The sequence below is a fragment of the Pocillopora verrucosa genome, chromosome 5 (genome assembly GCF_036669915.1).
Source record: "Pocillopora verrucosa isolate sample1 chromosome 5, ASM3666991v2, whole genome shotgun sequence".
NCBI lineage: Eukaryota > Metazoa > Cnidaria > Anthozoa > Scleractinia > Pocilloporidae > Pocillopora > Pocillopora verrucosa.
In genome coordinates this window covers 12,044,416-12,069,042 of record NC_089316.1, presented here as the reverse complement: position 1 = coordinate 12,069,042, position 24,627 = coordinate 12,044,416, and the positions used below count along the sequence as shown (strand labels likewise).

The 24,627-nt window shown below is 35.8% G+C and overlaps 1 protein-coding gene, 1 long non-coding RNA gene and 2 pseudogenes across 2 annotated transcripts in view; 2 read left to right on the top strand and 2 right to left on the bottom strand.

Annotated features, from left to right (window-relative positions):
• The window catches only part of LOC131799672 (uncharacterized), a 42,565-nt gene extending 24,376 nt beyond the window's left edge, over window positions 1-18,189 (bottom strand). Inside the window, exons 1-2 of the mRNA XM_066166373.1 lie at window positions 18,008-18,189; window positions 16,753-16,809 (exon numbers count right to left, since the gene is read on the bottom strand). The gene's annotated coding sequence lies outside the window, so the exon portion shown is untranslated. The remainder of the gene's footprint in view (window positions 1-16,752; window positions 16,810-18,007) is intronic.
• Window positions 942-13,531, top strand: LOC136281242 (uncharacterized; annotated as a pseudogene).
• Window positions 7,865-11,048, top strand: LOC136280709 (uncharacterized; annotated as a pseudogene).
• A 1,500-nt stretch (window positions 18,190-19,689) lies between the features above and the next one.
• LOC131799673 (uncharacterized) lies at window positions 19,690-22,935 on the bottom strand. Its single transcript, XR_010717623.1, has 3 exons — window positions 22,801-22,935; window positions 21,398-21,469; window positions 19,690-20,282 (listed from the first exon to the last, which is right to left on the bottom strand). It is a non-coding gene; the product is annotated as an uncharacterized lncRNA (long non-coding RNA).
• Between the last annotated feature and the right edge of the window lie 1,692 nt (window positions 22,936-24,627).

The window sequence follows — 24,627 nt, the reverse complement described above, 5'->3', positions numbered from 1 at the left end:
TTCGATAGGTAATTTTGAACTCAACTCAATTTTGTCATGTTTGGATTGCAACATTAAGGAAAGGTACGTTTTTTCTTGGGGGGTAGGGCCGGGGCCTCAGAGGGGAAGGTTATCAGTAAAAGTGAGTACCTAAAGGGGAGGGTCATACCTTTCTGTAAGCAATTCAAGCTAAGGGACACACTTTTTCCAGAATTTTTAAACGAGGTCTTTTGTGATGTGCTTTCCATTTTACATATAGTTTAAGTTTTTCTTTTCACCTACTTTGATTGAATTTGGTGTTTTGTTATCGCTTCTATGTTACATTTCTACATTTATATGCCATGGCACATAGTTTTTTCTCGGAGGACTCGTGTCCTTTTCCACCCGTATCGAGGTGCACTAGACTCAGGTATCGTTTCTTGAGCCTCTTGCTCCTGTTGACTATCCGCTGCCTGAGTTTCTACTAGATCAAACAATACGCTATACCCTGTTACTGTCAGACTCTGAATTGGAGTCAGAGGCTGGCTGAAAGTTGTTCTGACTGTCCTCCACAATAGAAGTCAAAATCTTACTGCCAATACGTGCCTTCACCACCCTCACTTTCTCATCTCTCTTTTCTCTAAATGCAATAAAGTTCAAGTTTACCTACTCTAAGGGATGGCGACTGGTTTCTGTGATAGAGATCTTCCTAGTCAATGCCATTGTAGCCCTGTAGGGCCAACACTTTTTTTTGGAAAAAATACCAAAATTCTCCAGCCAACCCTTTCCAAGAAGAAACGTACCTTAATTCTTTTGGATCGATGAGAGCGACATCGCACCGTAAGTAAGAATGTCTCAGTTTAGGCCAATTGCAAGGAAGGAACTATTCAAGCCAATGAAAAGACGTGTTACATTGTAGTTTTTTTAACCAATCAGGAGGCGGTACATCTAGACACTTTCGCGTGGTTGTTTGATGAGCTTGTTTACGGAAGCGTCTCTTCGTTTGGTTTGAAGTGCAAGCAGCTCGATCTTGTTGTAGAAGGTGAGTGTTTTCTTTGTTGTGGTCGTTATTGAATTGTAAAGAATTTCATAGGCTCAGAATATACAGTGGTCAAGAGACCAATAGTACTAGCGTGTTATACAGCGGTTGAGAGATCAATAGAACCAGCGTGTTCGCTACTGACTTGAACCAGCGAGTTTAGCAATCAATAGGACCAGCGTGTTCATCAATCAAACTAAAACTTCAATCGACCAGTGTTCCTTTAAAAAACTCTTCATCTAATTCGAATATTGAGGAAAACTGTTGAAACTAGAGCAAATCCAGTGTTCAAATTCACTGTTTGAGATACGAAATCGAACCAGCGTGTTCACCACAGAATTGAACGAGCGTGTTCATCAATCGAACTAGCGTATCAAACTGAAAGTTCCTCGATCGAAGTAGCTTGTTTCCTCTCACTTTGCTCAGAATATACAGTGGTCGAGAGACCAATAGCACTAGCGTGTTATACAGTGGTAGAGAGATCAATAGAACCAGCGTGTTCGCTACTGATTTGAACCAGCGAGTTCAGCAATCAATAGAACCACCCTTGCGAAATGGCTTTTGGAATTCCTAGGAATTCCTAGGAATTCCTAGGAATAAAGGTGTGAATTTTCACGGTAAATTCGGACTGGGAATTCCTAGGAATTCCTAGGAATTCCCAACCATAACAACTCTGGTTCTAAAAACCTAGAAATTCCCAGAAATTCCAAGTTTATAGCCAACGGGACTTGGAATTCCTAGGAATTCCTAGGAATTCCTAGGAATTCCAACTCAGAGAACCAATGACTTTCCCTGAAAAGGTGTAAATCTAAAAAATTCCTAGGAATTTCTGGGAATTTCTGGGAATTTTTAGGAATGTTTAAGAATTACTGGGAATTTTAAGCAAAAATTTGAGGCTAATGATATAAAATAAATACTTTAAATTAAAAAAACCCAGCTAAAATTCAAGTATTTAATGAAATTTATTTAGAAGATTAATTAAGGCTTACATGTAAAATATTTTTGATTAATTAACATCAATGTGTGGTAATATTAGGATGGAATTTGATTTATTTTTCTTTTCTTGAAAACTTCATACGGATTAATCTTCAATTACAGCTATTCATATAAAATAGTTCTAATCAATCATTAAATTTGGTTTGACACAAATTGTGAATAAAATCTGTTGATTCTTTTCCATAAAATACAATATCTTAAGTTATATTTATATAGTTATATTCTTGGGAGTGAAGGGGCTAATTACAGACAAATAAAATTGATTTTTTGATTAAAATCTTGTTGTAACTGTAACAATAAATTAGAATGAAGTTATCCTAAACTGCAAACTTAGCTGCTGTTTGTACTGTTTGTATTTTTTTTCCTGGGCTCACAATGAGTTGGCCTTGAATGAGGTTGTCAACAAGAACCTTGACCATTTTGTATCTGGATTCCTTGACATCTGAATTTGAAAAAAAATAATATATTAAAATATGTATATTTAAAGCTCAGACCAGGCTTTTAAGATGGCTATGAGGAAAAGGGCATTCATTGGATTCTCAAATTGAGAAATCTCTGTTATATTGAGTGACTTTTATATTGGAGTTAGTACATCTCTCTCATGGATTTTACTAAAAAAGGGCTGAATACATTATTTTGTTTTTACCAAGGAGGGCTTCTTTATGTACTAAGGTTTGTTTAATAACAGTTCCTATTATGAATCTTGAATGTTCCCAAACGTGACTAGAGGAATCTTGAAACCTTACTGATAGGTTTATTTCATTGTAAAGCATAAGCTTAAGAAACTGCGGCATGCAAGTGACCGATTCGATTCTCAGAATTATTCTAGTTTCAGTTGCGGAGCGTTATGTAAGCTTAATTCAACCCGCTACATCTATTCTTTTATAAGATTTTGATCACGTAACGAATATCGCAATTTTTACTCACCACAAACTTTCAAAATCGTAGCTTTACAGATGGCCACTCGACCCTTGTTTGCACCAGTCAATATGTCTGTACTTTTGTCCCTTCTTTTAACTCCACGGCGCCAACGACTTTCTTTTCTTTTACAACACTCACGCTATTCTCGTTTTCCCATTGAACCACAATAAAAGCTATCTTTAGAAATGTTATATTAAGCAAAACAGTTGAGAAAAGCGATCAACCGATCCAAAGTACATTCAAAGATGAGCGCCAAATGGAGTCTTCTTTGTTTCCGATCACGGGCATGATCACGTGGATCTTTTAGGACTTGTCATTGGCTAGCAAAGTGAATCCGCTGGCTTGCCGATTGCAGTGTTAAGAGAAGCGCACAACTTTATTCTGACTTCTCCGACCGGTTCTCTGCTTCTAGAAAATGGATAGCTTGGTGATATAAATAAAGATGTGAGCTCACTCTATGTAGAAATAATCGAAAAGAATCGATCGTATTACAAATGCACGATTTGTGGCCGAAGTTGTCGAGGAAACAAAGACTCGAAACTCACTTGAGTTGTGTTAATGGCAAAGGTGAGAAATAACACAAGCCAATCACAGTTTTGAATGCGACTACAAATCGTCTTTTACCCTCATATTTATAAAAGAAAGATACCACATTCGGAAGTATAAGAGATACATAGATGATCCCAGTGTACCAGTACCTAAATCTACAAAGCTTGACCGTAGCAAGCGTTCAGCAACACGTTCCAACACCGCCATCTCGATTCCTCAGTCAGTCGTTTCCACTGAACTTAAAGCAGTATTGACAACAGAGTAGAGTGCGTCTTACAAAGGAGAAACATTTGTACAAGAGACAGGAGTAGCTATATGCGATTACAGAGGTGCGTTGGAACTCTGGTCCACAAATAGCACTGCCCGAAGTATAAAACAATCTTGTTGATAGCTGACAGACAGAGAAGAACAACAAGTAAACTTAAGAGCTGTAATTATTGAAGTGTGACTAGCACTTTTCATTTTTATATAAAGAAGGACTTGTAATTTGCACCAAAAATAAAAAGATGTAATATTTTTTTGGGAGATCCAGTGATTGGGACATTTAAGAAATTAAGTTATGAAAGGAAACTTGGTTGGTACTTCTCACTACTAACAAGTCTTGTTGACAAATATTTTCAGATCAGAGTTTCAAATAAAGTAAATTGAAGACGTCATATAAAAGGTGTTTTTCCTCTAAGGGAACATTGACTACCTCTGTCTTGTCTGCATGCCAAATGTTTGCAAAGTGTGTGGATGATCTACAAGTATTGGAACTCTTACAAAAATGTTTTGTAAGAATAAAAACAGCAAAACAAATTACAGCAATTAGTCATGAAAATAGAGCAAAAAACTGAAAAAAAAAGCAGCAACAACAATCATGAAAAAATAAAGATTAATTAGGTGTTGAATTTGTTTGTCTAAGGCATGAAATTTCTACTAAAAGTATTGTCAACAAAAAGTCTCTGACAGCGTTTGAGGCAACTGAGCTTGACTGTTCCAAGGTTTTCTAACAAAGGCAACCAGTAATGTAGGTTAGGGAAGTAAGATAACAATGTAATTATTGTTAATTATTGTGGAAGTTGGCAATTTCCATTTAACATAACTGACAGCTGGTTCATGAGAAAATCCATATTAATGTAAAGATTTACTAAAACTTAGTTTGAGTAATAAATTTCATGATCTTTAAGTTATAAACATGTACATGTATGTATATCTCTTGGTAAGTTTTGTATAGCATACCTTTTATTGAGCCAAAGTTTTAAGCCTCTGAAATTACTCTTTTTCTTAAAACCTTCACATTCAAGGTATTGAGAATTTCTTAGAATTTATGTGGACCTCAGGGTATTAAAATTGCCTCAAATTCAATTCCCAGAAATTCCCAAGAGTTCCACACTTCTTAAATTATAGGTAGTTTGTAAAGCTGAGAATTCCTAGGAATTCCTAGGGATTCCAAGTCCTCACAACACTGGAGTCTTCCTTTCCCAGAAATTCCCAGTAATTCCAAGCTTTTTAAATCAGAGTTAATTTGCATAGTTGGGAATTTTTGAGAATTCCTAGGAATTCCTAGGAATTCCTAGGAATTTTTAGGAATTCCCAGAAATTCCCAGAAAACTGGGAATTCAGTTTGCAAGGATCATTTGCATAATTGGGAATTTTTGAGAATTCCTAGGAATTCCTAGGAATTCCTAGGAATTCCCAGAAAACTGGGAATTCAGTTCGCAAGGGCAGCGTGTTCATCAATCAAACTGAATATTGAGGAAAACTGTTGAAACTAGAGCAAATCCAGTGTTCAAATTCAGTGTTCGAGACACGAAATCGAACCAGCGTGTTCACCACAGAATTGAACGAGCGTGTTCATCAATCGAACCAGCGTATCGAACTGAAAGTTCAGCAATCACGAAATCGAACCAGCGTGTTCACCAGAGAATTGAACGAGCTTGTTCATCAATCGAACTAGCGTATCGAACTGAAAGTTCATGAATCGAAGTAGCTTGTTCCCTCTCACTTTCACTTTGCACTGAAAGTTCGATTGAGCAGCGTTGACGGACTACTCCCCTCCAAACAGCGTATTCACAAACGGAATCAAAGCAGTTTGTATATTTCTCGCACTTATCAATCATGGTGTGTTTATGCGCAGTACTCACAATATTTTTACTGAAATTACATCATTACAATGTAAATACTGGGGTTAGTACGAAGTTTTCCTACGGATGCTCAAGTTTATATTATTTTTCATTTAACAAGAACATAATACGTATTATGAAATATAGCGGAAAATATTTACAAAGGAGAATTCCCCATGCCTCACACGGAAGCTTTAATCCTTACATTATAACAAATAAAGAAGCGCATATTGTAAATGGAAACACAAGTGTCGGTTACATTAAGAAGAATGAGGCCACCTCTTCCAATCAACAGTTGCAAGAGACGAATAACAATCGAAGACATTTTATGAATTACTGCTTAACACACTCGGGCAGGTTTTCTTGTGCAGTTGACTCTTTTCTTGAACTCACTTTTGCTATTTTTAGAGATTCTTTGCAACGTGTTGAACGTAATGAGTTTTTTCAAACGTTATTTGAAGCATGTGTGCATTTACTAAGTTGTAATGGGGAGACGGATATGACCCTTATTCGAGAACCTGTTTGGGCTTATTTGAGACAGCATTGTAACTCATTTGCTATAATGTCTGCAGATGCTGTATTTAGTGACATATTCAAATAAAGCACAGTTGGAGTTATGACCGAGGAATTGTAATCCTTTTTTTGGTAAAAGAGAGCAATCAGTCAGTTTGCTCATTGTGCAACAATGCAATCATAAAGAATACAAGTATATTTGTTATTTATATTACTTGCCAAAACTGGGGTCATAGCTTATTTGACAATTATGTTTCTGAGGCAATACTTCCAAGTAGCAAAGCACTTTTCTGTGGTCTGTGTCAACAGCATTCTGGGAATGTTTCATTGCTAGAACATTTTGTTATCCTTCCAAAATTTTTACTCATAGAACTTGCTTCAACTAGTATCAATAAAGTATACTTTCCCCACGCTGGTACGCTGTGCAAGTCATCATTTTACTGTGGCTATAAATAATCACACTGAATGGATATATATTGATGATTTGTGTGTGTCAGTGAGAAGTTTCACTTCAATTCAGGATCTTTTGAATAATTACCCTAATGGTTGGTTTTTTGCTGTGTTTGAAAAGTGTTCATCCACAATTGAAACTGATTTACAGCCAAATAGCCCAACTGAAGCATTTCCAAAAGACAAATGTTATGAAACCATGCAGGGTGGAACTCAATCTCAGGTGCCTAATGTGTTTTTGAAATCAGGCAAATTGAGCTCTTCTTCATATCAAATTGAGGAAGAAAGTAAACAAGATGATTCGTTTAATAACAAAAAAAGGACACAATCAGAAATAAAGGAAGCTGATAAGAGACTTAAGTTGGATACACAACAAAAACATCTGAAAAAATACAGAAACAAAAAATCAGATGTTACAAATGGCATAGGTAAATTAGAAGAGAGAACTAATGAAAATGAGTGCAGGTGGCAGCATAATAAAAAAATTGACTACAAATGAAACGGATAAACTAGGAAAAGGACCAAGAACAAAGCATACATGAAGGAATATATAAAAAAAAAATAACATCAAGTAACAATTGACTACAAATGAGGCAGATAAACTAAGAAAAAGGATCAGGAACAAAGCATATATGAAGGAATATAGAAAAAAAATAACCTTAAGAAAAAATTGACTACAAATGAAGCAGATAAACTAAGAGAAAGGATCAAGAGCAAAGCGTACATGAAGGAATATAGAAAAAAAATAACATTAAAAAAAACTTGACTACAAATGAAGAAGATCAAAAACAAACAGTATGTGAAGGATTATAGGAAAAGGACAACATTTAAAAAAAATGCCTACAAATGAAGCAGACAAACTAAGAAAAAGGATTAAGAACATAGATTACATGAAGGAATATAGAAAAAGAAAGAAAAGTGACCAAAACAACTCTGGAAGTAAAATGAAAATTGTTAATAATCAAACTACTTGTGAAGCAGGAACACAGTTCATTTAAAAAAAAAACAAAACAGTGTCCTGTGGTAAGTCAAGATAAGTATCTTTCACTGTTTGATGCTAAAACATATGGACAACTTCACCATCAGGAGTGGGCAGCAATTAATATAAAGAGGTTTCATGAGTCCATGATTTTCAAAATCTGGCATTGCTGAGTTTGCCATGAAGCATGGCCATTGTCAGTAAAAAACAAAAAAGAAGCAGACTATGTTTGTTCAAGATGTGTAAGAGACAAGAACAGTATTAAAAAGTTCTCAGCTCAAAACAGCATGATACCAGCTCAAGTTCCCAAAGAATTACAACAACAAATTACAATTTCTAACCCAAATAGAAGAGATGTTAATTGCTCGTGCTTTTCCAGTTATCAGTGTTTACACAAAGCCAGGTGGACAAAGAGCCTATAAAGGTCATTGCATTAATTTCCCTCAAGATATCCAGGATCTTGCAGACACACTACCAAAATATCCCAAAGAACTCCCTATAATAGTAATAATAGCGGAAGGCAAGAATAGCACTTCTAAAGATTTAATTGTTCGAAGACAAAAAGTTTCTATGGCTCTGCAGTGGTTAGTTGATCACAATCCTGTGTACAAAAACATTAAAATTGATTATACTTGTTCGTCTTCCCTTCCAACTGAAGGAATTCCTAGTGACTTGCAAAAGGTTCATTGTACTAAAATCAGTGACGATGAAATAGATCCAGATAGAGGTCCACTTAACAGTGATGAAATACCATTCAATCATGAAACAGAGTTAAGCAGCACTGTATTAAATCCTGTTGTTTTGAAGCCACAAAAGCAGCTAATAAAAGACGAACTATTAGAACACCATAAAACTGCATGGCCTAATAGGGGAAGCAAACCTTTAAATGAGTTCAAAATTCATATCATATCAAGCCTTATACACCTGGTAGACTTCTTAGATCCTCCAATCAATTTTTACTTTCTACATCTAAATTTAATCTTAAAACTTATGGTGGCCGGTCTTTTACTATTGCCGCACCTTAAGTTTGGAATGCACTTCCATTCGAACTTAGATCTTGTAATTCCCTTTCTTCTTTTAAATCTAAGCTCGAGACGTGGCTTTTTAAAATTGGTTATGATGTTGTATAGAATGATGATGTTTTTATAGGATGACAATGTAGTTTTGTAGTTTTGTAGGTTTAGGATTTTGTTCTTATTTTTATTATGTAAAGCGCTTTTGGACCATTGGGAATTTTTATAGAATGACAATGTAGTTTTGTAGGTTTAGGATTTTGTTATTTTTATTATGTAAAGCGCTTTTGGACCATTGGGAATTAGCACTCTATAAATACTGTATATTATTATTATATTATTATATTATTAAAGAGACTATTCTATTCAAGAGGAAATGCATCATTTACTGTCAATAAAATTTGTAAGTGCAACACATGAGGTTATCACTGCATCCCTTGATGGATCGAGAAGAGTACACCTTAAAGCAAATAACCAAATTTGTACTGCTCCTTCATTGCTTGATACCTATGCTGAACGTTACAAGTATCTCAAGGTAGACCCGAAGTTATTAGAGTACAATTTTTTCAAGTTTGCATCAACGTTTACTTTCAAAGCTTCTAAACTTAAACAAAGAGACAAAACTGTAATTGTCAAAACCTATCCTAATTATTCATCCAATCCAAAGAGTGAAGACTATGGTTTGTTTTGTAAATATCAGTTGCTTAAATACAAACCCTGGCAATATACACCGGATGATGCATGGGATAACCTTCCACAGGCTGATGAGACATACACAACATGTTGGAAAAAATTCTTGCTAACTGATACTGCAAAATCCTTAGTCCCTGATTGGGAAACCAAAATGCAAGATGTAAACAACTACATATGCATAACACCTTTGAATGAGGATTCTTTTGAAGAAGATTACAACATCAAAAGTGAAAGAGAAGAGTGGATGCTTATGGCAGAGTTGACTATTCAAACAGCTGATACTTGTGAGAAATCTACACCTGTACCACATGCATATTGGCATCAAGTGTATCAGTATTTCACAAATGATGAGATAAATGCAATGCCTACATGGATAAACAGAGAGAAAAACAAGAATAGTGCTCACCATTCCTGTGAAACAAGAATCATAGATACTTCAACTTTTAGTAAAATGCAGCAAGTAGCTTATCAAATAGTTTCCAATCATTTTGCCAGTGGTGAACAAAATCCCTTGTGCTTTCTTATTATGGGTGTAGCAGGAACAGGGAAAAGCTATCTCATTGATTCCTTAAGAAATTTGATTCAGGAAAAATGTAAGGTTTTAGCTTACACTGGAAAAGCATCATTCAATGTCACTGCTAAAATTACCTATTGGTTCAAACAGACATTGTGATTTAAAAGGAATACCTTTGCAACAACTGCAAAGTAACCTTGAAAACGTTCAATATTTAATAATAGATGAATACTCTTTCGTTGGCCAGAGTTTGTTCAGATGGATTGATAGTCGTTGCTGACAAGCTACTGGACGAACAGACATGACATTTGGCAGCATATCTGTCATTCTTGTTGGTGACATAGCTCAGTTACCACCAGTAGGTGACAAACCACTTTACCATTCTATGCCAAAAACAGAAAAGCAAATGCAAGGTTTTCTCCTATATCATGAATTCAAAAAGTTGTTAAATTGACAGTTAATCAGAGTTCAAGGAAACAATATTGAACAATCCAATTTTAGAGAAATGCTAACCCGAGCTCGCCATGGTGAATCAACTGAATCAGATTGGCACTCTTTAATTTCCAGAACACTGGACAAAGTGCACAATGTGAATGAGTTTGAAAAGAATTCTGTAAGAATTTGTTATCATAAGGAAAAAGTCGCAGAATTAAACATTAGTAGACTTAATAGAGTAGACTTAATAGACTCAACCAATAGCAATAATTAAAGCTCGTCACTCTATTGGAGCACAAACACTTAGTGCTGATGACATGGGAGGCCTTGAACCTATAGTTTACTTATCAAAAGGAGCAAAAGTAATGTTAACGATGAATCTATGGACTGATGTTGGCCTTTGTAATGGAGCATTAGGCACAGTACTTGACTTTGTGTATGCTGAAGGACAACAACCTCCATGTCTTCCAATATGTGTATTGGTTCAATTTGATGATGAATATAAAGGACCATCAGTTTCTTCTCTGTTTCAAAGATGTGTCCCAATTTGTCCCATCACCCAAGTTTCAGAAAGTTTAGGAAAAAAATATGAGAGACAGCAATTGCCATTAAAATTAGCCTGGGCGATGACAATTCATAAATGTCAAGGTCTGACCCTATCTAAAGCTTGGATTGATTTAGGATCATCAGAAAGATCTCCTGGAATTACATATGTTGCTTTAAGCAGGGTAAAAAAAATCAAGATCTTCTTATTGAGCCAGTGACACTAGAGAGGTTACAAGCGGTCAAAAAGTCTACTAACTTTAAGTTTATATTAGAAGAAGAAAACCGTCTTGATATGTTGGCTAATGAAACACTGAATTCACATCTCAAAATATCTTAAAAAACATTTTCGTATATGTCATACTCTTTTAAACAAATCAAAGCGATCAATGCACGCATAAATATTTCTTTTACACTTAAGATTAAAAGATAAAAAGTCAATTACAATTCAAAATCAACTTTGTACAATTTTGATCTTGTCTCCCTGTGGTAACTGGTTCCAAATATTTTCAACAAACATTTCACATTTCATATACATTTCAAAATCTTTGATATTTCAAAAAAAAAATGTTTCTGCACTGTTTGAAAATTTTCTTTTTCTTCAGTTTCCAGATCTCCTGTCAGTCAATCATGTCAAAAGAAAATACAAACTCTGGTAAGTACCTGTAGCTTTAATTTACAATGTTTGGTTTTTTGTGGTTCTCCATATTCCTGTTTTCTTCACTTGGAAAGTAGGTGGAGAGGGAGATTGAATGAGCAAGAACTGCTGAAAGGAAACAACCCCTTGTAATTTTTGTTACAAAATCTTCGTCTGGCCTCACCATACTAGATTACATCTACACAAAAAATACATTGCCATTTCTAAAATTCAAACCTTACTGACAAACGCAATTTCACTACCGTCACTGAAATCTTTGGTGGCTCCTCCCAACTTCTGCTGTCTGAACTGTGCTGAATGATTTGATTTGATTTGATTACTGCACAATTGAAAGTAGTCACGAGCTGCAAAGAGCTGCAGAACATTTGATTGACACTGATGCAGTAATTTGTTGTGATCAACATTTCATGTCTAACTTCAGTTTTTATTTCCTCTTTCTTAGATAATCACCGTGGCTACATTCAGAATTTGAGTCCTATAAAACGCTCACGAAATCAAAATCAGTGGTATGGTTTTGATTTACAAACAAGCCCATCAAAATTGAGACGAGTTGTAGGATTTAATATTGCAAACCACTCCATGCTACAAGAACATGAAGCATCAAAAACAGCTGTAACGCTCAAAAAAACTAAGCAAAACAGCAACAATGACATCATATTCAACCAGCAATCAACAGTAAGGGTAACACCAACCTTTGATATTGATTTTGATTACAAACCCATCAACAAATCCCAAAAGACTGAGCCCTCAACTCAGCCTGCCAAGAAGATTACACTTGAGGAGCTCCCCACACTCCAAGTCAATCAGAAAGTAAATGTCACTGCTCCCATTTCACTGGGAAATGAAAACCCTAAACCTGTTCAATTGAAATCCTCAAGTGAAATGACAATTGTAAAGGAAGACTGTGTCCTGGAGGATGAAACTGGAACTGCTACTATTCATATATGGGATCCACTTTTCAAGAACATCAAAACTGGCACCACATATGAGTTTGAAAACCTTACTGTAAAGCACTTCCAAGGGATCACTCATCTGGGAACAACCCTTACAACAACGTTTAAACAAGCCAATCAACAACTGAAACCTATAAATGGCCCTGCATTACTTGCAAATCCAGAGAAAGAAGCAAAAGTAGAGAGCCTCAAAATGATCAACAAACTAAGCATTTTCATCACCTGCCAAGCATGCAAACGTAAAATTAATGAAATCTCCTAACAGAACACACTCAAACGTAAAAACTGTGGAGTCCGACAAAGAAAGATGCAATGCAAACGAGATGCATCTGTTCAACTACTTGTACATTTGGATGAAAAAGACATTTGGTCAACAGCATTTACAGATGTCTTGGAGTCCCTCTTCGCCACCCACCCGACAATCTCATTACTTAGTGACTCGGACACAATTGAAGAACTACTTATGGATCTTCAAGACATAGAATTCAAATATAATGTCAACAGAAAAGTGATCACTGAAATATCATCATCTTCACTGTCAAGTTAAACTGTCCTACAGTACAGAATTAACAAAGCCAGACCACCGACTAAAATATTTATTTACAACACTTAAGTATGAAGACTTCAACAAACTTTCATTACCATGTTCTGATTCAATGTTACGTTACCTGTTATTTGAAAGCATACATACGAAACAAGTTAATTTTATTTCTTACCATGCTATTGATGTTCAACGTGTTGTATTAATAGCAGAAAACCATTCACATTGGTTTTCACGTTCAAGTTCATATGCTTTTTTTAAGATTACTAAGTTCGCAAAGACTAGTGCATGTACGTTTCTGTTCACAAACATTGTACTAACCAAAACCCCTTCTATATGCTTCAATCAACATATTGTAACTGAAAAATTCAGTGTTATTTTTTTATGCTCTTTCAAAGCAACAGTTATACAATACAACACAATTCATATTCTTTGTTACGTTATTCTTTATAATGTTACATTAATAACAAGAACTATTCACATCCTTTCACATGTTCAAGTTATTAAATGACTTGGTTAATATTACCAAGCCCTTGAAACCTTAGTACAGTTTCCATGTTACTCTTATTAAAAACCCTTTTATCAATTGAAAAAAACTATGCCTCAGCATAAACCCCCTTATCAAACCACAAATTGATCGCTCGTTGGCACTCTATCGATAGGTATACCTAGTTTTAAAGAATTAAGCTGCGGCTCAATTTAAATAGACGTAAGTATAGTAAGACGCCTAAAGGTGATTCCGTTGGATGCCTGGGAGCTACTAAGTGTAGGCGAATGGCGAAGAGTCGCAGCTCAAAAACCTTTTTCTGAAACAAACTGCCACTCCACCTCCTAATCTCCTCGTGTTTCTCAGCGCCTGCTTCATTCCTCCTAAAAGCAACAGCCCGGTAAAAACAATTTCCATCCCCGCTGACAGACTTCTCTCCTTTGAGCAGTGATTTGTTTATCGAAAACGTCAATAAGTACGAAAACAGGCCGTATACACTTTAATGCAACTGAAAGACTGTACTAAGTTATTTCCTAGCGATTTGTAGTTAAGTTTGTGGTAAGAAAGAAATCGATTAAAACACCACAGCATGACAAATAAATTCAACTGCCTCCTTTATCTAATCAAAGAATCATGGCCAACTCGTGCATGATGAAACATGGTTGTGAACTTGTAGATACAGGTCTTACTGCAAAGCAAGGTTGCTCTTATTTCAAAAGCCAAGGTTCCGGAATATCACGAAGAGATCCAAAATTATGGTAACCATCTAACTCCGCAGAATAATTAACCTATATACAGCCGACAAAAACAGCAAAAAATAGTAACCTGCGTTTGTCGAATTTACTTTTGCAGAATTCGTTAAATTTAGCTGCTGGAATCCAAATCTTTCCTCGCCTGCACAAGCCAAACTCCACCATTCTCGAATCCTCAATATATCTTTGCATTGTAACGCAATGATCTTTGTTTACACGGTTTTCTCCAGCTTGTATCTGATATGTTTTTTGCCTCGGAACGAAAATACTTCACAACGTACTTAATATGACCGGTAGTTTTTTTGACTGAGTGAAATTATAGATATGCAGAAATGATTTCCATAGGTTTCCTTTTGTCAGAAAATTATTTTCGTCCGCTTCTGATCAGTCCAGCCGCCAATGTTTACATAAGATGAAAATCGATAAGATTTTACGTATCCCTATTGACTAGCTTTGCAATTTGTCCATGCAATGAAAGAGAAACACAGCTGGGTTTTCACCATGGTATGCCATACGCATACCATGGAAGAAGGGAAAATTCCTAGCTGCGAGCGACCGGGGGCAGAGGGAATTTCCACCTTCAGAGGTCGAAAAAAATCGATTTTGCTTTATTTGACTAAACTGAATTCAAACATTCAACATAACGTTTCCATAAAATAATCCCGAAATCTATAAAAGCAACCGATTTATTTCGAAAAACGTATTTTTAAATGAAAGTTAATAAATTAGGAAGGTGTCATAATCTCGGACCTGGGCGCATCCCCTGGGCGAGTTTCGCGGCAACCGCTCACGTTGAGGCTCGATTTTCACTTAAATGTAATCCCATAACTTGTTTACATCGCGCACTTTAAAAAAATCACTCGTAGAAGCTCTTTGCTTGTCGAAAAATCTTGCCAACGGAAAAATCAAGAGCGGAAAAAAGTCCTTAGTAAAAAAAAAAGAATAAAGAAAAAAATGGCCCAAAGAAGAAAGAAAGAGTACCATTCTGTAAAGAAAAGAAAAAAATTCCTTTGTAAAAGAGACATGTAATGTCGGAGCTCCACACTGGCGTCCATATTTCTAACAAAGAAGTCGCCATGCTTTAAAAAAATACTGTATTTTACGATAGAAGCAAGCAAATAATCGTAGAGATCTGCAGATTATTCTGAAATTTTTATTTAGCAGAAAGCATGAACAACGCGCTTGAATAATTCCTACGGAAAGTGTACGGGTCACGCAACAGATGTTAGTTTGGCGGAGCTCTGCATGGAAATGTTCGATGGCGGTAAGTGACAACGTCAACACTATTTTAATTTTATTTTCGGGATAGTAGCACAGTTTCTAGTTTGATGGAGCTATTGATATTTGCTCTCGAGCGAGAGCGCAGAATTTCTCGTCTGCAAAAGCCGAAGTTGTAGCACACTGGAACTTGTGATAATGTCAACCAAAACGCAGCGTGTGACTTTAAAATCCCCTGAAATGAGCAGTAATGACGACAAACAATCAAATTATAGACTAATGAATGTTTTGTGCTGAACAAAAGCCATATTTTCAGATTTCAGCAAATCTCCAGAGTATTAAACGACAGAAAAAAGAAACTCTACAATTTTCCCATTAATTTTTCGCCAACACGCATCACTGTAAGCGTGAAATTCTCCATTCCTACGAAAAATCTTGAAAATTCTTCAAATTTTTTAGCTTTCTTGATCAATCATCTTGTAAAAAGAGCTAAAAAAATTTAGGTTTATTTAGTTAAGTGACCGCCTAGATCCAGAATTGCGTGACTGGTGTAGTTGAGAGAAGCTTGTCACAGTCGCAGATTTTAAAAGGCATTTAACACAAAAATACGGCAGTGCCTTGAGATTTTTTTTGATGGTTTTCAGAGATGAAATGATGGATTATAAGGAGAAATTAAGATTAGTGTTGTAGCTTTCTGGCAAGAGGAGATATTTGACCCCAAAGTTGTTAATATTTGGATGAATCGAAAAGAAAGGTCTAAGAACACAGTCGTTTATTTGCCTCTTTTGATTGATAAGCCGTCAATCAAATTGACTGATACTTGCGTCGGACATTTACTAAGGATGTAATAATATGTGTGCAAACCCTCAGAGTAATTGGTTAAATACCATGGCAGTGAAAGCTTCATACATCTCACGTACTTTGAAGTGATTTCCCTGGTGAAAACCAAGAAAAACCGGGGGGTTGTCTATCTCCCCCCGGAAAAAACCAAAACAGAAACTAATTTGTCTTTCTGAGTTTTGGGGTAGATCCATTAAACTGGCCAAATTTCATTGAAATCGGTGAGATGGTATGTAGCACGACTGCCTAGTGCTCTCGTGGACACACTTTTAAGCTTTTTTCCTGTTCCTGGCTAGTGATACATCTCTTTAAGCAAAATGAGGTGAAAATATCCACTAAAAGATGGCAGACTAGCCCGCAGTTTTTTTTTCCGGTTAAGCTCTAACTAACAGCTCTGAAAGCCACGCAATATTTTCAGCACGATTAAGTTTCATGTTTCTCCATCCTCGTGTCGTTGTACTAATTTTACTTTCAAACAAAATTTAAGGTCATGATCAATATTTACAGTAAACTTGCAATATGTGGTAGCTCTACTCTAAGCATGAAATATTTTATTGCCGAATAGTGCTAATGTTCATATTCAGTGTTTTCAAACCTGGAGAGCCGTATTGTTCGCGATTTTGATCTGTCTTGCCTTGAGGAACCTCCACAGCTAAAAAAAAAACACAAAGGAAAATATCATTTGTCTTCCTCGAGCGCTTCAGCGATCAGTTCATTTTCCAAACTTATCGGTTGAAGCTCAAGTTAAACGAGCCTCAATACAAAAGAAAAAAATCGGTGGTTTCTTTACACACCTTAATCTCTTATAACCTTCATTCCGTGATAATTTATTTCTTGCATGACAATCTTAAGTTCAAATTAAAGAATTTAGCTGCGGCTCAATTTGAATAGACGTTTGGTATAAAAAGGGAAATTCCTATTTGAGAGCGACCGGGGTCAGAGGTAGTTTTTCTTCTCTTGAAAATGAAACTCATGACTTTGATCACATAATCAATATTCCAGAGACAGAAAGAGGGATGCTCTCTCGATTGTGGTGTTTTGGGAGTTTTACCCGGCTTCTTTGGTTGTATTTACCCATTGCTATAACCGTAACCATGGTGAAATATTTTTAAAACCGAGTGAATACGTAAACTTCAATACGAGTCAATGTGACTGTCTAAATGATCAAATCAAATCACGAACTTCTACACAATGTGAAACACACTTAGCTGCGTTAGACATGATTAACAGCCGATAAGAGACAGATTAAAGCGGTAGATTTATAAAGACAAGCAACCTTCGGCAAATTTCCCTTTATCTAATCAAAGAATCATGGCCAACTCGTGCATAATGAAACATGGTTGTGAACTTGTAGATACAGGTCTTACTGCAAAGCAAGATTGCTCTTATTTCAAAAGCCAAGGTTCCGGAATATCACGAAGAGATCCAAAATTATGGTAACCATCCAACTCCGCAGAATAATTAACCAATATACAGCCGACAAAAACAGCAAAAAATAGTAACCTGCGTTTATCGAATTTACTTTTGCAGAATTCGTTAAATTTAGCTGCTAGAATCCAAATCTTTCAATAGTTTAAGTGTTCTGAAGTTTCTTATCGACATTTCCGAGTAAACAAAAGCTAACGACCCCTCGCTCGAATGTTTATCCAACATCCTGGACCCTTAAGTTATATTCAGATTCTATTAACCTTGGTCTTGCTTCACTTTTGCTATTTAACAGAATCACATACGACTGTATACACGATGATAGTTGTACTGAAGCAGGTTATTTGAGGCATATTTACAACTCGGGGCATTACAAACAACGACTGTTATCAAAACATCTTCTAAATCGCTTCACCTAGTCTTACCTGGAACACAGAGGTTAGGATTCAACCAATCTGTTACTCAAATCTCGTGGGAAGATTCACCTACAGCTAAAGTTCCTTTCCTTCGGCAGAGGTGTGAAACCAAATGATTTATAGATAACTGCAGAGCACTTTTACAAACGAGAAATTTGACGAGACGAGTGGCGGGAGGTCGATTAATCGCCTCGCTTCGTTCCTGAAATTTGAGTATGTAATCGTGACATTCGCACAATTAAAATAATCGCATGACCTTGACAACGGAAATCAAATTTCATAACAATCACGCGACCACTTGTCGAGGTCTTTGCCTTACTTTGTGGTTACGTTCCTTGGACCCCTACATTTATTCAGTGGGTAAATTTGATTCCTGTGTTTATCTTGGTTAGATCGTTGTCATTTTCATGATTGTCCGAAGGTAAGTTAAACCGACAAAATTTTCCCAAAATAAGAAACCTGTTTGCGACTCTAAGTCAGTGGATTAGAGACAAGCGAAGAACCGGGCGAGTTAAAGTTCCTGATCCCACGGCAACTTTTTCGCTCATTTCCATCAACCAAGAGCATAAGGAAAATTAAGGCCAACATCAGCCCTGCCCCCCTCCCTACCATTAAAAATAAATGGCGCATTTTGGGTAATTCCGCCCTTTTCTTGTTCTTAAGTTCTTCGCTGAATGCCTGACTGAGCCCACAGGCAGCCCAGGCTCGCACAGTTAGCCTTCATAACTATGCAAATATGATTATTACTTTAGCCGACGAGCGAAATACGAGGTTTTTCTGAGAATAAACTGTTGCATACTTAACCCAGAAATTTGAAATACTTTTGAACAAAGAACTTTACTTGCCTCTATATTGTTTACTCGTTTGAATTTTGAGAGTTTTTTTAAAGCTGATTTACGGCCGCATAAGTAGTTTTCAGTTCCCTCTCTTGCCTCTCTCAACGGCGAGCTAATCAGCCGCAAAGTAGCCTTGAAAATTCGAAAAAAAGCTGTGTTATCTTTTTTTTTAATAAAAATGGAATCAAACTTTCAAGTTGAGAATGTCACTATTCCAATTCTTGAAGTTCCACAAAACAAATATGCCGAAACCTAACGATTATAAGCTCAGTGATTATGCAACTTCGTAAGAGGTTTAGGAAGAGGTTTTAAACGGAGGGGCCTATATCCGAGGGGGCTTATAAACGGAGGGGCCTATGTCCGAGGGGGCCCATATCCGAGAGGACTTGTGAAAGTAATAGACAAAGCGAAAGAAGCTGAGCGCTGATCAAAATACGTTTTGCAATTATTGGATTTTAATTAAGCTTCAAAACGTCAAAATAACTCAAACTCGTTTCAATACATTTGAAACAGAATTAAAAAAAAAAACTAGCAACACGAGCAAAACTGTAAGAAAACAAAACTGAGGTTTAGACTTCCCCTTTGAAGTTCATCTTTCTCCTAGTATTAATTATTTTTCTTTTGCATTTTATAATTTCTTTTGTTCAAAGGTAGATTGGCATTTAACCTGAGGAGTGGGGGGGGGGGGCGGCTCAAATATGGGGGTTGGGGGCTTGTAAGCAGCAGTTTACAGTGTTTATATCTTTGCATTATTTATATATTAACAGTGTTAATATAGAAGCTTGGGCTTCCTGTGGTGTGTAAGGGTATAACTGGATTATTGTACTCCTTTCTGTTACAAAAACCGAGGTGAAATGAACCATGAATATTTTTAGTTTATTAGATAATCTTTCCAAAAGCTTGGAAAAGGGAGCCACAATAGGATATAACAAATCCTTATCAGCATCACACAGTGCAACTGCCATTTTGACATCTCAGGGACAGAAGATGGAGACACTGAGGCAGAAATATTACAACTTGTGGATTTCAGATTACAGTTAGCAAGTGACATAATTAGAATGCACAGGTTCAATAACAAGCCATCAAACTAAGATAAAACTTGACTTTTTTATGATCATATGCCCAGTATTCTTTTTAATGACTGGTCTTTCTGTGCTTCATGGGTTCAACTGCCCAGCATTTTAGTTTCTATTTCAGTTTTCAAATATAATCTCATTATTTAAATGAAATGTACACAGGACACAACATACTCAGTATGCCATGTAAGTATCATATATTTTGTATTAGCAGTAATCTTTTAAGTTTCCACAAGCTCATAAGTCTCCTCACTACATTTTTCATCCCAGACAAAAAGTGAGTGGGTCTCCTGTAGCATTTTTTGTCTCTGAACTTTGCTGCAACAGGTGTAGTTGTCTCTTTTCAAGTTTCTACAATTAAATTTTCTTTGCCTGTAACAAAAATACATCATCAAACAAGAGGGAAACTTCAGAGAGATAAAAAATTAAATACATGACAAATTTTTTATTGATAAGAATCCCTATTTTACTTACTTACTTACTTTTACTTTCTAACCCCTAGCTAAAACTGGGGGATATATGCAAGAATAATTATACCTCAAGTGATATTCCCCAATTTTCAAACCTTACATCTAATATGGAAAACTCTGTGTTTAAGATTTGATTCAAGATGAAGAGCATTGCTATAGAAGGAAAATGTTTCTTTTGTTCACAAAATCATTTCAGAGAACACTGACACACTATAAACAGTAGTCTGTTTATAAACATTTTTCTTATGTGTTGAAAAACATTTGAAGTATAATAGACATAAAAGAGGGCAGCTGTAATATAATTTATGAAATAAACCTCTCAGGCATGAGCATTCTTTTCTCCAACAAAGACACAGGTTTTCAAAGGCTACCAATTGGGTTGTCATCCATTATATACTGAGCCAAAAAAATCAGAATTTCAGGCAGCCAAAATTAGACAACTCTTCAAGACAGATATATTGGGTAATATCTTATCATCAGTATATATCAAGAAGTAGGTATGCATGTGAAGGGGGAAATTATAGACTGAAGGGAACTGCAAGATGTTGGAGACTTGCTCAGCAAATGTTGATAAGCTGAACAAAACAACAGCATCATTGGTTCAAAAAAGATAAATGAAAGAGAAAAAAAGATGTGGGAATCACAGTCCCAGAGGTGCTCATAAAAAAATACTTTTAACAGTCCAAAAAAAAAACTCTTTAATATACTTCCAAACAAAATTAAAAAAACTGAAGAATCAAAGCAAGGTAAACAATTGAAGCAGTTGCTAAAATAAATTACAAATAATAACTTACTTTAGATAAAGAAAACAAAATAAAGGAGAACAAAAGACACTAACAAATGTTGTACCAGATCCAGGGAGAAACAGCTGGTTAAAGACAATAGAGAACGATTTAAAATGATTGAAAAAAATGATAAATAAATCACAATTAATAAAATTTACAGTAAAGAACTTATATGAATGACACAAAATAAGTAATAAGCAAAAAAAAGTAACAGATAAACAAACAAACTGACCATATAGCTATCTTCACTCTTTTACTTCCAAGATCTGATTGTTAGTTCTCCTCTCTTGCTATTAAACTTTTCCTGGTAAATTAGGAACAAGGATTCAGTGTTAGATCAAGATGACAACTTTGACATGATAAGTCTGAGTATTCTCATTACCTGTTTGCTGGAAAATGTATATTTATTATATGGAGAAGTTGCATATTAATCACCTCTGGGAGTTTAAGGGTTAAAAAAACTCTTACAAAATTCTGCAAAGCCTAAAATATAGGAAACTTAGGGAAGAAAAAATTAATCCTATGAATTGTTAAATTTTTAATTAAAAAAAAATAGATGAAAGTAACAGACTTGGAAACAAAAGAGCTTAATGAAAATGCCATGGAAAGAAAAAACTATATGAATTTAAAATAAATTATGTCAATGTGATTTTTGGCAGCAACAATGCATTTCATTCATTTCTTAAAAGTTTCCTTCTTTCTTTTAATTAAGTCACATAAGGGGGCAAAAGTTCAGAAGACGCGTATTGAACAGTTAAGTTACTCTCTGTTATCCCAAAGTGCAGCAGCATACAAATCTTCCCAGAGATCACACCACCATAGTGCTTTAACAGCTGACATGTGACTACTCTTTAGTGTTACTCTTTTCACACCTTTATCACACTGCGACCATTTAATAAGTTGTCATCAAAAATAGAATATGACTTTCACTGAAATGTTTTTGTTTCATTTCAGTGGTGAACCAAAGAATCCTTTATGCTCTTAATTAATTTAACCACAAGTTGCATTATGCTGAAAGGTAAATTGAAACAAAATAGGGCAAAACAAGAACAATGAATAAAAAAAAAAGCTGAAGATAAATTTTTCCTGAAGAATTCATTTTAAGCAGCAACTACAAGTAATTGCTACTTTTCCATGGAGAAAAACATATGTAAATCCTTAGCACTATGTAAGCTTAATTAGCCCTTTAACTCCCAGAAGTGATGATGAAACTTCTCCTGATAATATCCTCACATTATCCAGCAAACAGGTAACAAGAATCCTAAAACTTATCAGGGAAAAGTTGTTACGCTGATTTAACAACAAATTATTACAACTTATTTACAAGACAATGTGTAGCAGCGAGAGGGGAGATTTAACAATCAGATCTTGGGGTTTAAAGGGTTAAAAAGAAACAAACCAAACCTCACGTGACTTCGATGTCATTTTTTCATTCTAGGTTTAAAATACCTTTCCTGTTGAGTAATTTGTCACGATAAAGATTAATACGAGCAATGCTCGGAAAAAGAAATGTAAGCATAAACTGGAACAATCCCTAGCTACAACCCCTAAGTCTTGGACAATCTTGAAGCTGACTTTGTTTAAACGTATCTATACTTGTGCGTAGTGAACACGATGAGTCGACTAAAATCTTACCTCTATTTTGCAATCAGCAAGAGACTTCGCTAAGCCTGAGATTCTTCTGTAATCTTTTCCCTATGAGCTAATTGTTTCGGGTAAATTTTCATTTTCCTTCGTCCGCCATCTTTAACAGTGCACAATGTATCCTGGAACAAAGCGGAAATGAATTGGGCTGCAACCGGAAGTTGGGAATCACTTGTCTTTGTGATACGTACTAGCAAACAATCAAACAAACAGACCTTATAACTTTCTTAAACGCGCTTACAAAATTCTGCAAAAACCAAAACATAGGAAATTTAAGGACAGAAAATATTATGAACGGTTGGTTTTTTTAAGTTTTGTCAGTTGTCAATTAGTTGCGAAATTTATTCTTCTCACAGCAGGATTTCGCCTGTCCTGAGGCAAAACCGAAACAAAACTGAAACAAGGTTGTGGCAGATGGAAAACTTTTTCTAAAGGCATGGTCCATCGAATAATTGCCACAATTGCAGTAAACTTGGTGTGAAATGCTTCTGTGGCAAAAAACTTTTCATCCTGACTTCGTTTGCCCGGTTGTTGAATTTATGAACGACCCGTCACAAAATCGCGACATTGATATCTGTTGTTACTAAGCCCGTCTCAGTATAGGCCATCTAAGGCAAACTCCGCCCTTTCCTTCTATTTCTGGAAAAAACGCATCCTTGCTGCAACCATTTTCCAACGATCTCAGTCATTTTTGCAGCTAACCCTATTATCTTTGTATTTAATTCGGCTTCTCGGAGCCATTGTCTAAGATGTTGATCTTTATACTATACACGTTCTTGTATTCGCAAAAAAAAAACGACATTTGAAAACAACAACTTTGGCGCTTGAGGCGACTTCAGTGTTAACCCGGCTACGTTTTATCATTGCTTGAGGATTTTAGTTCTAGTAACCCGATTAAAATTTTGTGCACAGCCCATGCATCAAATCTATGAAGTAAAATATTGTATCCTTCCTCTACTAGTTTATAAGAATGAGTTTGCTAGTACCTGTATGGCTTTACACAATGATATTTTCCAGGCTCCAAAAAAGTCACTTTCCTCATTAACATTTCCCTTAAATCTAATGGCTTGCTAAAATCCTCAGTCCCTCGCCTTGGCAGCCCAGCCTCATGAACTAGTCCGCAACAGGCGTGAGAAGCAAATGAATGACAGAAATAAGCGACCCTGTTCCCTTATACACCTTTCTTGATGCCGTTCGCTTAGTCTGAAGGTGGCATTTAAGACATGTTGTATAAACCAGCCATTTCCTATTTAGCTAGGGTACCTGCATAATTATTTCATAATGATGTTCATAAGAAAATGGTTGGGTTGAAATATATTATAATGTTTTGCCAGCAGGTAACTGCATTAATAGAAAAATGTTTAAAAAAAAGTGTGCATTCAATGTATAACCTGAGTTTTTGCATTAAGTTAGCCAATTTTAAGAAATACCCAAGCCTTTTAAAACCTCTTATGTTAAAATTTTATCAGAGTGAACCAGTGAGAGTCTTAGTTAATGGCCAAATGAATACTTTTTCAGATCAATAAAATGTATTTTTGTTATACATGGTAACCGTGATGTTGCCACAACTCCAGTTTCCAGGACAGAATTTCATAGAGGCTACCATATCAGACTTTTGAGTCTCTTTCATGGGTCAATAACAACATCGACTCAACTTTAAAACTAAATATAAAACTTGATTGATTTTTGGATCAGTTTCTGTAATGTACAAAGATATCCTAGTTCTAGCCTGTCTTCGTTGAAATCTAACTTTCGCAGCGTAAGAACCAGCTCAGATAGTAGACAAATTTAGAATTTCAGTGGCTAGAGTTGCCAGGA